Source organism: Martes martes (assembly GCF_963455335.1).
Source record: "Martes martes genome assembly, chromosome: 8".
Taxonomy (NCBI): Eukaryota; Metazoa; Chordata; class Mammalia; order Carnivora; family Mustelidae; genus Martes; species Martes martes.
This window is the reverse complement of record NC_137895.1, coordinates 103243821-103259691: the sequence shown is the minus strand read 5'-3', so window position 1 is coordinate 103259691 and position 15871 is coordinate 103243821.

Genomic DNA, 15871 nt, shown 5'->3' with positions numbered 1-15871 from the left:
AGTTGGCAGAGGTGAAGGCCCTGCGGAGCTGAGAAGAGCAGCTTTCCTCTGCGGGCAGGCAGCTGAATCGCTCTTGTCCTCCTTAGCCTCGCTCCTTTAGTATGAGTTTTCTGAAGATGGACTGCTCGCAAGGAGACGGTAAAGGGGAGCATTTTCTGTAGAGAATTTAAACACAGTAATGAAGCTGAAGTCAGTGGACCTGGCTTTCCACTGCAGTTCTAAACAAAGTCATCGAGAAAATGCTCCCTGCCCCACCAAACCTTATGTTGGTCTCAGTTCTAAATAGTTGCTATGATTACTGTTGGGTTTATACAGACAGACATGCACTTATGTGATTCAAATTAGCCCATTTTCAGGGAACATTGTCTTCCATACGGCAGTTAATTTTAAGAACTCCCAGCTTAAAAAAAAAAAAAAATTAAAAAAGGAACTCCCAGCTCTACAGTCCCATTTCCCTGACCCACCCTACCCCTGAGGACTCAGCCAAAGGACTCTGTTTCCAAGGGTATGTTTGCAAGGGCATGATGGTTCAGAATTGTTGGAACTCTCCTCCAGACACACTTCATATCTTCACTCCCTGTGGTATCATAACTTCTCACATTTAAGCAGCTGATTTGAAATAAATGGTGTGATACATATATTTTTTGGTCTTTGTTCACAGTTCCTGGCTTAGCTCCCCAAACTCTTGGAATTTCCTGAGTGATAAGAGCAATGGGAGCATCTTTTGTTATAATATTTGCTCTTTTGTCCTCAGTTGCTGAAACCACTTCAGAGCCATAAAGGTGAAATGAGTGTCTTGTTATTCACGACAAGCTCCTTTCCGCCACAGCTGGGGTTATGTTAATGAGGTGACTTTTGGAAAGCCTCTAGGGATGGGGGCTGGTTGTCAGGGGAACCAACAAGGCTTTGAGTTTTGGAACTTTGAGTCCCACCCTTTCCTCCTTTACCTCTAAGGAGTGAATTGGAGGTTGAAGAGATCACCAATGGCCAATGATTTAATCATTTGTGCCTTTGTAATAGTGCCTCCATAAAAAACAAAAAGGAGGGTTTCAGAGCATTTCCATGTTGGTGAACCCGAATGCATCCATGAGCTGGAAGAATGGCACTTCCCCAACTCCACTGGGGCAGAAGTTCCGGTGTTCAAGACCCTTCTGGACCTCACCCCTAAGTATTTCTTTATCTGCTTATTGACTCAAATCCTTTAATATCCTTGGTAATAAACCAGTATCTAGTAAGAAAACTGGTGTCCTGAGTTCTGTGAGCTCCTCCAGCAAATGAATCGAATGCAAGGAGAGGGTTGTAGGTACCTCTGATTTATAGCCAGCTGGATAGAAGAACAAGTAATAACCCGAGATTGGTGTCAGAAATGTGGTGAGTCCTGTGGGACTGAGCCCTTACCTTTGGGATCTGACACTGTCTCCAGGGAGCTGGCATCAGAATTGAGTTTAATTTGTGGAACACCTAGTGTGCACTGAGAACTTGAGAATTGCTTGATGGTATTGAAAAAAACCCCACACACTGGAAAAGATAACAACACAGTAAGTGTAGAGGCAGTGAGGACTTAGAGTCTTATTTTGGTTTAAATTCTAAAACACAGGAATGGAGTGTGAACTGCAAGGTATAATATTTTCTTTAGTAACAATTCATTTTGGACCATGCATAAGGTATTTCACTAAATTTGGATGATATCTTTAATATTATTGTTCATCTTTCAAATTTTAATTTCTATTTTAAAACTGTAGAACTAACCAAGAAAATGATTATTATGGAAAATAATTTTGAAAAATGGGGGACCGAATGAAAAAATGACCTATTCCAGGCATCGGATACATTAGGCACACTGAAAACTGAATTCCAACTTTGGACATATTTTCTCTCAGACTGTGTGCTCGCCTATGTATTTTTTTTTTTTTTTAAGGACTTTATGGAGCACCTGGGTGGCTTAGTTAGTTGAATGTCCGACTCTTGATTTCAGTTCTGGTCATGACCTCAGGGTTGTGAGGTCAAGCCCAGCATCGGGCTCCACATTGGGTGTGGAACCTACTTAAGTTTCTCTGTTTCCCTTCCCTCTGCCGCCACCCACCTGCACAAGTGCTCTCTCTTTCTTAAAAATAAAATAAATTAAAATAAAGATTTATTTTTAGTAATCTCTACACCTTATGTGGGGTTTGAACTCACAACACTGAGATCAAGAGTCATATGCTACACTGACTGAACCAGTCCGTTTCCCCTCCCCCACATTGTTATTGCTACCATTCTAGGATGGTTTCAGGTACAGCCCCATTAAGATGCAAGGGAGTGATGCCGACGACCTATAAGATCTCTGTAGTTATTCATTCATTCAAAAAAAAAACACTTATTGGGCACCTTTAGTGCATGCTTGTCATGTTCAGAACACTGCACTTGACTCTAGAGAAGGTTCTAGAGCTAAGGAAACAAAGATTTCCTTCTTAATTCTAAAATTGAGAAGAATAGCAACAGATCAAGGTTAACTATCTTAGACTTTAAATGACAATTATGGTATCACTTCCAAAATACACTTATTAAAAAAGGGGGTTTATAGGAGGAAAACACACACTTGTAATGTAATAGTTGATAAACAGAAAGCCCGTTTATGTTATTATATATTTATAAGATGAGTCCTAACCTGCTGTTGAGAGACCAGTAATTGTAGAGAAACTCCCTCATAATGGTAAGCAACGCATGCTCCAACACCATCCAAGCATTTAGAGCCTCTTGACGTGTCTCTGGAACATGTTGTAAAGTGCATTTTCCTGATTTATTTAATAAAAGCAATTCTTGCTCATTATTCCTCTTATTATCATCGGTAATAATAATAACAGGGTGTTTGAACATGTTACTTTATTTCTGGGATTGGCCAGAAGGGAGGCTTATATCCTACTTTATTACTCATCTAATAGTGGAGACCTGTGAACCAAGTGGGGTACGCATGGGATAGAGAAGAGACACTGCCTTAAGGGTTGGGGGATGGGTGGCCAGTGCCACAGGTGTATTTGCGGCAGGAGATCCTCCCATCCAGGTCATTCCTCAATAGTAGGATGCTGAGAAGATGCTGGTCCTGTCAGTCTCTCAGACCATGTCTGAAGGATGCCAAACATCACAAGTGGAAATGCTCCAAAATTGAGTTAGTCTTTGCTTTTGAACCCTTTTTGCCATTGTGGTGCTGTGAGGTCACATTCTCTTTGTGACATGCGGGCACTATGATGACCTCTTTTTTTTTTTTTTTAAGATTTTATTTTTTATTTATTTCACAGACAGAGATTACGAGTAGGCAGAGAAGCAGGCAGAGAAGCAGGCAGAGAGAGAGAGAGAAGGAAGCAGGCTCCCTGCTGAGCAGAGAGCCTGATGCGAGGCTCGATCCCAGGACCCTGGGATCATGAACTGAGCCGAAGGCAGAGGCTTTAACCCACTGAGCCACCCAGGCGCCCCTATGATGGCCTCTTTTATTAGAGCTTTGAAAAGACGGCTTAACAGAAACAGCCCATGACCTATAGGGAACATAGAGTCTCTTATTTGGAACACTGATCCAGAAAAGGCAACGGTGGCAAAAACCAGCAGACGTTGAAGCCAATGCCTTCTGTCAGAGCATGCGTGGAAACTTTCTCCCTGGTTTAAAAACAATAACTAGCAATTTCACAACGTACCAGAGTCTAGAAGAGGCTTAGCCTCATGCTTCCTCACCTGTGACCGGCCTGACTCCCTGTAGACTATTGGTTCAATCCTCTTTGCCCTGGACACAGAGGAGCTGAAAATCAACCAGGGAGCACCAGCAAAGGGAGGCTCCAACACTGACCTGTGTTTGAAGTACCGCTCCTTCATTTACCGAGGTTGGGAACTTAAGTAGTCTCTCAGATATTCCGAGCAAATATCTGTATAAGGCAAACCATTCAGGCCCATTAGGAGTCTGGGGCAAAGCTGTATGTCCAACAGCTAGCACTCAACCAATGTCATTCTCATTACTGTCCGCCCAAGCGGGCTGTGGCCCTCAGGGCGCTTCCCTGTTACTCAAAGTCTTGAGGCATTCTCTCCTTTCCATATTCTAGGAAAGGTCAGAATATGGAAAGTGAATTGGGTGATTTTCATTTATTTCCTCCCAAGCAACTTAAAGATAAATCTGATCAAGATATTACCTCACTGGTGTTTAAGGACAAAATACAATAACTCCCATGCTTTATTTTTTTTTAATATTTTTTTATTTGACAGACAGAGATCACAAGTAGGCAGAGAAGCAGGCAGAGAGAGAAGGAGGAAGCAGGCACCCCGCTGAGCAGAGAGCCTGATGTGGGGCTCGATCCCAGGACCCCGGGACCATGACCTGAGCCGAAGGCAGAGGTGTCAACCCACTGAGCCACCCAGGCACTCTACTCCCATGCTTTAGATAGAGAAACTGAGGCTTGGAGAAGTTCGGGAATTGCTTAAAATCATGTAAATAAGCTGGAGCTTTTACTCTGGGAATACTAGGGGTAGAGGGTTTTTTGTTTGATTGTTTGTTTTTTCCTCTAAGGGTACTTTCCACTATTATCACATTGGTGAACAAGAAAATTCTCTCTGCACTATGAGTAAAATGAATTAGAACCAATATTAGTAAACAGAGCTCTTTATGGTTCACAAATCATTTCCACAAAAATATCTCCCTAATTTTGTCATCTGAAATTTCAAAAGTAACACTTTCAAGATGAGTATGGCTATTATCATTTACAACTGAAACTGAAATTCTGAAGTGTTCCTTGACCTGTCCGAAGTCAACGGTGCTCAAGGAAGGAGAGCGCAGATCGTCGTGGCTCCAAACACAGTCCCACCATTATGCATTATACTCCAGTCTTGCACGGGTAAAGTGGAAATTGTATGGGTATTTTGCTTCAAGTACACTTCCCTACCCCCCCACCCCCCCACCCCGTCATCTCTTCTCTCACTTCCTGAGGCTTCCAACTTTCAAATCCTTGCTCCCCAGTTTGGCCTGCCTTGATTCGTACCTTCCTTTCAGATCTGGAGCTATCCCGATTCTTCACCTCATCTCCTCGCTCCCGATGCTCCGAGGGCATGCTGCGAGGCAGGAACTTGTAGATTCCTACTTAACCTTCTGACTTTAAAACACAGTCCTCCATGAGGGATAATCCAAGATTTGTGGCCTTGAAGTTTATGCGCTTTGGGGGGCCCTCCATAAGCAAGAAAAACAAAATTAGGTACAGAGACTTGGAAGAAGCCCTTCCAGTTGAGGGACCCTTAAACTCATGCTTCCTGGGTTCATAGAAGATTGACAGACTGCGTCTGTCCCCATGTAAGATACAACTCTAGACGGGCTAAGAGAATCCACCTGGGGCCAGAGGCTGAGCCTGAAGGCTTCCCCACTTCACTCTTACAGCGTGGTCGAGAAGGTGTGATGGTTTCCATGTTATAATTCGACCCTCCTCTAATTTATTGTTTTCCACTTGCGTTTGAGTTTTCTGGACTCAAGGGAGCCTGCTTTCTATGTCTTGGTAAGACCCCTCCTTGAGCCTAACACAATTCTGAGTTCGGAAATATTTTATGAATGAATGGATGTTTGAACAGATGGATAGATAAAAGAGTACATGTCCAATAGCTCCTTGTTGAATTCATAGCAGAAAATGTAATGATTTTAATAGTTACCCCTTACTGAGTGTCTACTATGATCCATACATTCTTCATACATTATCTCTGGTCAGAGCAATCTTGCAGGGTGGAAGTTATTGTCTCTAATTTATAATTGAGAAGACTGAGACTCTTAGTGGCTAAGTCATCTGCCCCAGAACCCATCACTCTAAAGCCTGAGTTCTTTCCACCTCACTCTACACCTGAGAAGCAACAACCAGGCTACTTGGATCAGGTAAACTGAGTCCAGCCCGGCCGGGCACCTGCTCACTGTGTCGGCTTCACCTGTAAATGAGGAAATGAAGGGAAGTCCCTTCCCGTGTGAGCAGGCTTTGTCTTCTGCCTAGCCTGTTCCCACAGCACCTTGGACATACTCTTCCCAGTAACATACTAGTCCCATGATTTAAACAGTGGGCAAAAATTCTCTCAGTGGCTCTTCAGTGCGAAGTAGAATTAAATAAAAGTTAACTTGGCAAACAAAATAACCATGCCAAGGAGACCAGAGTGCTGGGGACCATGCTGGTGAACAACGGCCAGGACCCCAGCAGAGGGGAGGAGGCGGACAAGATACTCTGACGCTTTTGCCTTCTGCCCTAGACTGCTGTGCAGATAAACCAACAGAATGATGCCCTTTGTGGTAAGACTGTGATCATAAGGGAATGTGAGGATGAATGCCAGATTCCCACCAAGGGCTGGTAATGAGGAGATCTCTCTTGGGCAATTTTTATTTGATGAAAATATGGTGGTTGCTTTTAAGAGGTTTCAAGAGCCTTAGGCAAAAGATGCTCTGATAACTTTGGAATGAGGTGCTCAAAGGCTTCCACCTCCATTAGGCCACTGAAGTCTCTACAGCCCTTTTAGGGTGAGGAGGGAGGTAGTGAAGATCATAGAACCCAGAAGGTCACTGTATTCATCCTCTATTTGGCATAGCATGTGACTGTTCCAAATACAAGAGATCTCTAGAAGACAAGGTGAACTAGAATTTTCTTTTGTATTATACCTTTCTAATTGCATTAGCAATCTAGCACCACAGAAAATTTGGGAACACAGTGACGAGGACCATGGTGACTGTGGCCCGCAGCAAAGACCTGAATTCAAGCGGGAGTAACAATACAAGGAACATGAGGTAACTCACCTGTCCCCAAGTCCTTGAGTACTGAGGCCCAAAGACCTTGCAGAGTCCTCCCAGCTCAGTGACACATCACTCATGATGTGACCCACAAGAAAAGGAGGTGGGGGGAGATGGGAATCAACCTGCTCTTCAGTTTATAGTCCAGGTCTGTAGTCCATGACTGAGTCAGTAACCGATTCTTGGAGTACTGTCTGGCTTTGCCTGCAGCACTGGCGATGAGGACAAGTACTGCTCAGCTCCCCTTTTAAAGAGCGTGTCTAGATAATAGGTGCCAGATTTTAGCTCCCTCGGGGTCCACTTCAACTTCCTTGGAGGGGCCAGGTGGGAGGGAGGTGGTCCTATGAAGACCCAGCAATTTCTCCACCGTGTGGGGCTCCTTGGTTGGGCAGTCCTTGCTCTGTCACTCCCCATCGAGCTGCCAGAGAATTTCGGTGTGTATCTTATGGGTTCCCCTGCCCAATTCTGCTTGTTCTCCTTCTTTTGCCCATACTCCCCTCAAAATCCCTTGCACTCCTAACTCTGCCTCAACTTCTACTTCCTGGGGAACCCAACCAACGCACCTCCCTTACCCTTCAAAGCTACAGTGGTGCCTGGTGCCAGAAGAAGCTAGAAACATTAAGATCTTGCACCCAACAGGGAGAAAAGGAAGAACCCAGCCCACAGGTCAGCAGAGGAAGAATAGCCCAAGGGACCAAGAGGCGTGCATGACAGTGACGGGCCTCCCAGGGCTGAACGTGAGCTCCCAGGACCAGGCCATCAGGCTACCTTGCAAAGGCAGCCAACTGCACCCAAGGGGTAACGCCAAGGCACCAAGCTTTTACTCCACTGTCTGAGGGAGTGAATTGAAAAGTAGGGCTTTCTGCAGTCTGAATTACTCGGAAGCTTGGGTGAATGACTGCTCGAAGCCTCAGGCTCCCCATTTGTAAAATAGGGCATGTAACACATGTTGTTAAGGGCCACCTTTCCCCTGATTCAGAGATGATTCTGGTCTTAAATCCCATGTCTGGATTGAGTAAACATCCATCTTCTTGCCCCACACTTTGTGCCTCCAGAAAAGACAAGGACTTGAGTCTTTCAGATGGTTGACCCATGTCTGAATAGTAACCTTCCACTCCCTTCTACAAGCTGAGTTTACCTGAGTGTGTGGGAAGAGCTACACACCCCCACACGGGTACACTCAGCTTCCATCCGTGTGTGATCCAGGGGAAATTTCTTGCTGAGAGGGAGAGCAGCTCCGGTCTAGTTTGATACCAAGACGGCTTGGTACACCCCAGCAGTAAATCCAATCTGGGAGATGCAACATTGTCCAGCCTCCAGAGGTCTGTATCAAGCGTCAAGAACCAAGTATGTTTTAAAAGTACGTTGTTTTTATTAAAGTAGGATGTATGTTAAGAAAAGTACATAAGTGAAAATGTTCAACATAATGAGTCATATCAGGGAAAATGCAAATGAAAACCACAATGAGATACCATTGCACACCCACTGGGATGGCCATAATCAAAAAGACAGATAGCAACAAGTATTGGGGAGCATGTACAACCATCAAAAGCCTTCTACACTGCTCGTGGGAAAATAAAATTGTGCAACCACCATGGAAATTGTTTTCTGGCCGTTCCTCAAAAAGTTAAGCATGGGATGATCGTATGACCCAACACTTCCACTCCTTGGTGCATACCTGTGAGAAATGGAAACGAGTCTACACAAACACTCGTACGTGAATGCTCGTAGCACATTATTCATAATAACCACAAGGTGGAAACAACTAATGAACTGATAAACAAAAGTGGCATATCCACACAATGGAATATGATTTGGCCATAAAAAAATAAAGTACTGACCCATGCCACAATACAGATAAATCTTGGAAATATTATGTTAAATGAGAAAAAAAAGGCACCTGAAAAGACCACATATTGTATGTTTCCAATTATATGAAATGTGCAGAATAGGCCGTGCTATAGAGATGGAAAGTAGATTAGTGATCGCTTAGGTCTGAGAAGGAGGGGGTTCTGGGAAGATGATAGTCAAAAGGTACCGTTTCTTTTTTGTGGTGATGAGAGATTGATTGTAGCAAATGATTGTTTTTATCTATATACATTTGCATATACCAAAAACCATTGAATTATATAATTTAAATGGATGAATTACATGATATGTGAATTGCATCTCAAGAAAACTGTTGTATAAAAATGCTCAGCTCAAAAAAAATGTTTAGCTCAATGAATTACTTAAAAATCAGTAATTCATGTAACCATCACCTAGGTCAGGATGTAGAACATTCTAGAACCTCAGAAATCTCCCTACCTCTTCTGAGAATATGTATTTTTTGTCTGACTAGCCCCCAGTCTCCAGAAATCTTACTGCATATCTCTGGAATAGAGACTGGTATTAATTTCCACTGAGTCTACAATGAAACGTGGTGACTTCTCTGGTGAGCCTTCTCCTGAAGCACAGAGTTATGTTCCTGGGGCCCATTTTACAGGGGGTACTGGCAAATCTGGACTCATCCCAAAGCATATGGGCAGCATGGGGAGAGGACAAGATCATGTGAGGGACAGCTGAGGAATCAGGTCTATTTAGCCTAATTGTTGTCTTCCCTGTTAAAGAGAGGACACTTGGAAGTGAAGGTACCTGTGCTGTGTCATCCCTACGGGATATCTAAAAATACGAGACAAGACAGTCCTTCTATGTACGGTGTATAGCACACAAAACATAAACATCATCAGAATCAGTTACGGAGGGCCTAGAATGTGTCAGGCCCCGCATTATCTCAAGTCTGCACAAAGACCTTGCCAAGTGGGTGTCATTATCCACATTTCGCTAAATGAGGAGTTAACTGGGAGGAGAAGAGTTGCTGGTGGGGACGGATGGCACTGCACGGTCCTCCCCAGCCCCAGCATCTTCATGCTGCTTTGAATAAAGGTGCAAAGTTGCCCACAGAAGTGTCATAAGAAGCTGTCTGGAAGAGGGGGAGGGGAAACCGAGAGGCACATGGAGCTTCCCAGGCTGGTTGTAGATGTGTTTTTAGGGCTGGAGAGGCCCTTTAGCCTGTCCTTGACCACTCCCCCAAGCTCCCGTCACCATGTTCTAGACTCACTTTAAGCCAAAGGAAAAGTTTTTCTTACTTAGGTTCCAAAATCCATTCCCAAGGACCAAGGACCATTTCCCCCAAACGCAAAGCCAGCCTGTCTATGACATGGGGCCAGGGAGACACCAGGAGACTGGGGGGCTGCCAGGAAGGAAGGGGAAAGAGGGAGGATACCAACATGTCATAAAGGAGCTGTGGCCATGGGGATGACACTGTCCTGGTGGGTGGTCCTGCCCCTTTCCTGGAAATTCACATTTCAGATTCTATTCATCCAGAATGACTCTTGCCATGTGCTCCGTGCTGAGCTGGGTACTCTCCTCCATGGTAACGTCCGTGGAACCCCACAGCATCCCTGTGAATCATGCAACATCATCCCTAGTTTATTTTTCATTTGTTTGTTTTTGGTTTGTTTTTCTTTCTTTCTTTTTTCCTTTTTTTTTTGTTTTTGTTTTTTGTTTTTTGTGATTGCCCACCATCCCTAGCTTAAAGATGATGAAGCGAAGGCTTTGACCAGCAGCTGCATGAACCTCTTAGTAAAATGTTGGTCTGAAAAAAGGCTATTTCAGGTTTATTCAATGGCTTCTCATCTAACCCACTGCGAGATGGCCTGCACACATCACCCTTTCCCAGGCCTCAGTTTCCCAAACTGTAAGCATGGAGCATGGGCCGAGGGCTGCACAGCAGCTTGAAGAAACGGTCTGAAAAGAACAAAGAAAGTGCTTTTCGAAAAAAGAAGTCCATGCAGGGGCACCATTTAGGTGCAGCCCCCGGTTTGGGCCTAAATTGCTCACAGAGTTGACCATAGAGAAAACCACTCAGATGGCTGAGATTTGGGCAGATGGTGTCGAGATCTGGAAGCAAAGCCTCCATGCCCCAAAGTCTCGAATGTTTCTGTCTCTGAAGCTCCGGCCAAATCTGTGTGTCATAGATTTGCTTTCAGTTTCCCTTGACAGAGGTGGGGAGCCAGTGGGTGGGGGAAACCTGCTTTTTTCCCCCCGATGCTGTAATGCATACTTAATTGGCGTGCAATTACGATCACCCAGTGAGGGTTCTGACAGCTTCTCGACTTCTGAACATTAACCCGGCAACCCACGCCACATCCCTGCGGCCTGGCCCTGGTCCAGGCTTCTGAGTCTTATCTGTCAGACCCTTAATAAAAACAGGAACCAGATCCTTAATGACCCCAGTGGCTCCCTTCGCTCCTTTCTTGCCCGCTGTACCCTTGGCTCTCTCCTACAGACTCTAAGCTCTGAAGGAACGGTGTGCTCAGCTCAGCGAAGGGCCACAAACATCTTGGGATTCTGTGGCTGTGCCTCAGAGCTTGACCTCTTAGGGTCAATAGAGCTTTGGAAATCCGTAGACTCTTCCCACCAGGTTGGCCACATGCAGGGCTCCCGAATCTCTCCGCCTTTTCCTTTCTTTAGGTCCACGTCTGCGCAGGCCTTGTGAATCTTTTAATTCGATCAACCAGTCGTGGCCAAAGATTCTCACCATCCTATGCCAGCTAGATCGTCAGGCAGGCACAGATGGTGGCTTGGTAGCTCCCATTTGCACCTGCTGCTTTAGAGGACTTGAGAAGTGCAAGTTCTTGTATGACTCAGGATGTGTCAGGTGGTAGTCCCTGACCTTGTCCTAGCATTCTTGGAGCACTCCCTCCTCCTTGGTCTGATAGCACTGACTGCGGGTTCAGGTGTATCAACAATCTCTTGTAAGGCTTTGTGAAGTTCTTCTAAGTGTATGGACTGTTTTCTCAAATACAATCTATTCGCCTTAAGGAAGGGACAGTGTATCTTATACTTTGTCAGACTTCCCACTGTGCCTAGCATAGCACCTAGACATTGTGGTAATGATAATAATTGTGAGTTAGGAGTACCTAGTCTGTTTCAGACACTGTGAAAAGAATTGTTAATACATTCACTTGTTTTATTTTGGGAAAAATAGCACAGTGAAGTATTGTTACCATTTTAAGGCAAAGAATCAAGGATTAGGCTCATTAAGGGACTCGTTCCAGGTCATGCAATCTATAAATAATGGAATTAGCATTGAAACCCAAGACAATCAGAGAAACAGTTGTAGGAAGCTAAGCTAAGCTATGCTGTGTAACGAACTCTGAAATGTCAGTAGCCATAGACACATATACATGAAGAAAGTATATTTCTGGGCCTGGGTGACTCAGTCGGTTAAGCATCTGCCTTCAACTCAGATCATGATCCCGGAGTCCTGGGATCGAGCCCTGGGTCAGACTCACTGCTCAGTGAGGCGCCTGCTTCTCCCTCTCCCTTTAACCCTCCCCTCTTACTCATGCTCTCTCTCTTGCTATCTCTTTCATAAATAAATAAATAAAATCTTTTAAAAAGAGAGAGAGAAAAAGTATATTTCTCCCCCATTCAAAAGCTGCTGCAGGTCCAAGTGTCTCCTAGGGTAGCTTCCCTCCTTGAGGTCACTGAGCAACCCTGTGTCTTTCCAACTCTTGTTTCTGCCCCTCTGACTTAGGACCTCTGTGATCGGTCCGTCTGAGGAAGAGGGCTGGATGGGTGTGCCCGGCTTCCACAGGTAGACACGAAGATGACCAGACTGTGGGACTTGAGCCCGCGGTCTGTGAGCAGATCACTCACAGGCCCCACCTGACTCCTCTGTGTTCAGGAGAGAGGAAAATCAGAAATGGGGAAGCCCTACTAATCTGCTACAGAAGCTTATGTGTATCCTACCATGCTAAGCTGCCTCTAAAACCTAAAATTAAAAAATAAGCGATTCTAGGGAATCACTGGGATACAAAAGATTATGGGGGGGGGGCGCAATTCACTCTTGAGAAAAAACAGGCTTTGATACGTTTAATCAGCCCCCAAATCCCCAACCTAATTATCACCCAAACAGAGGAGCTGGACTGCCCTTCCTTCCCCTCGTTCTGATTATTGACCTTCTGTGACTTCTCATTAAGGTACCCCTAATATTCGCTGTGCCCTAATCTTCCTGAGGACAAACGTGCGGGTGGTATGTACAGCAGAGGGGGGACTCGGGGGGCAGACACTCTGGGTGGGACGCTGGGCAGCGGACACAAGGCTTTCACACTGGGGTTCTCATTTAACCCTCACCACAAACCTATCTGGTGTAGCTCCTGGTACTTTCACCATGTATAGAGCAGGAAATGGAGCCTCCGCATGATTATGTAACTTTCTCCAAGTTACACACCGGGATCTTCTGATTCCAAATCCTGAACTTGTCCGCTGCCATCGCACTTAATTTTCTCCACCCTCTTTCATTTCCAAAGGTGGATTTCAATTGAACTGAACTGTATTAATCATAATACTTATTTCATGACACACTCCTATCTTTGTTGCATGCATAACCCTATTTGGGTTTTGTTGTTGTTGTTGTTGTTGTTTCAATTTTTATTTTTAATATGAAAAACTCCCAGAAACATACAGCCCAACTTGTGGCTTTTCTTCATCCCATCCTCCCTGCCTCCTCCACCAATACAATGTAACCAATATACTAATTTCTGGATGCAGCATTTCCTTGCCTTCCTTTTTACATAATTTTATCTTGTTTATATATATTCTTATACTTACTTTATTTGTTTTTAATTTTATATAGAGAGTATAATTATCATAGGTTTTATTTTGAGATTTACTTTTGCACGGAGTATACTACTACTAAGTTTCATCCATACTGTGTGTCACAGTGGTTCATTCATTTTGAACATGGTATAATATTGTTGTATGAATTATTCATGTTACAATCTCCTTTCTTATTATTGCTATTGAGAGCAATGCTGACATGAAATGTCTTTTGGAAGGAGTGGGGGGGGTGAAAATTTTGTTTATATAACTAAGAGTGAAATTACTATGTTGTAGCATATGGGAAGATTTTTCAAAGTAGTTGTAGCAATTTACACACCCATAAGCAATGAAAGATGTGTGGACCTACATCCTCCCCAGCATTTGGTTTGGTCAAATTCTTAGAATTTCCAACAGAACAGGTGCATTTCTCTGATCACTAATGAAGTTGAGTTTGTTCATTAGCTATGTGTGCTTCCTCTTCTGTGGATGCCTGTCCATGTCCCGTGCCCATTTTACCACTGTGTTGTTTAGGCTTTTCTTGTTGACTTGTAGGAGTTCTTTGTATATTCTTTAAGCCAATTTGTTTGTAACTTGCCTTTTCAGTTTCTTCAAGGTGTCATTTGATGTTCTTTTGCTTTAGTATCTCCAAGATTAACACTTTCTGTGTTTTGTATGAGAAAACTTTCCCTGCTCCAAGGTCTAAAAGATATTTACTCGTGTTTTCTATTAAGTCTAGAATTTGAAACCTAAAGTGAGAAGTTTTTCAACTTTTCTCTTTGACTGTTAAGTCAATCTGAAGGTGTTTGTTTTTATATGGTGTGAGGTAGGGAATAAATTTCCTCTTTTCCCGTATAGATGAACATTGTTTATAGCTTTGTTTGTCAAAGAGCTCCCTCTTTCCCCTCAATCAGCCATGCTGCCTCTGCCACATTTCTAAATCCACACAAGTCTATTTCTGCATTCTTTGTTCTATTCCATTAGTCTGTGTGTTCATCCCATGGCATTGCCACAAAGTCTTCATTACTCAAGCAGAGTGAAAGTGGCCTCTCCTGGCTCTCCTTCCCCAAACATTGGCAAAGACATCATCTCTCTCTAGAACCATCCAGTTCAGATGAATTTCCTTTTCTGCCCTGTGCTCGATCACAGTGTGAGACTCACATCACCTGAAGAGTCTCTATACACAGGAGGAGTTGGCAGGTCAAGAACTTGGTCTCAGTGGGTACCACCCCCTGGGTATTCTTGCCTGGCTCACCCTACAGTGCCTAGTGACCATGGTTGTGCACTTGCCTGTCTCCAGTTCCAGGCACTTTTGTCTAGATAACCCAACAACTGCTGTCATCTGCAGACATGCTTACAGTGTCCCAGCTTTGCAGGGTCCGTATCTCCAGTGTAGCTAAAACCCAGAGAAATGTATAATGGGAAGAGAAGATATGATGTATAATGTATAATGGGAAGAGAAGATATCTTCCTAAGATATGATACAGCCCTAATAAAAGAAGCTCTAATTTCAGAGTTTCTTTAGTTCTTTGTGTACCAAATGATGGACTATCTGGGGTTTAAGAATCCTCCTAAAAGGGATTTTTGGATGTGTAAAGGGAGGTCTCAGAAAATTCAGTGGGATGTTGAGATTAAAAGTAAAATTGCTGGGGTGCCTGGGTGGTGAAGTCGGTTGAGCATCCAACTCTTGGTTTTAGCTCAAATCATGATCTTGGGGTCTTGGGATCAAGCCCTGCATTGGGGTCCACACTCAGTGGAGAGTCTGCATGAGGATTTCTCTCCCTCTCGCTCTGCCCCTCCCCCTGCTCAGGCACATGCTCTCTCTCTCTCTTTCTAAAATAAATAAATCTTTTAAACAAACAAAAAAATAAAAGTAAAATGCTTTGCAAGCTGCTGAACGGACATTTTGAAGTTACACAAGGTTGAGACCCTGTAAGAGAGGGGGTGGGTGCAAAGGTCCTCAGAGAAGGGATCCCCAGCAATTGAGCTAGGGGCATTGGCAGTGAAAAATTGCCCCTGTCAGGAAAGACCCACCAAGTTTCTAGAAACAATGGTGTCTGACCTTCAGTATGTAGTCTTTTTTCCTTTCTCTGTGCCACCCCGCTAGCTATTCCTAACCCTTGGGAACGTCTGTTAAGCACAATAGCTGTGTGTTCGTGTTGCTCTAGGGGAAGGAGAATCAGCTCTAGTCTGAATACTAGACAAGAGGGGGGTGAGGAAGTACAGCTGCTCCACCATGGGGGTAGGGAGCAAAATCCTAATTCTTTGCAAGAATTAGCAATTAAGAATTGCTAATTCTTAAGCAAAATCTTAAGAATCCAGAATTTCTTAAGGGCAAGAATTAGAAGGTAAATACAACAACGAGAACTTAAACTCCTAAGCGGGACCATGGGAAATATTGCAGAGGACTCCGGGAAAGACTCTGGGCTTCCCATGGTGCTGAAATGGATGTTCAATCCAGAT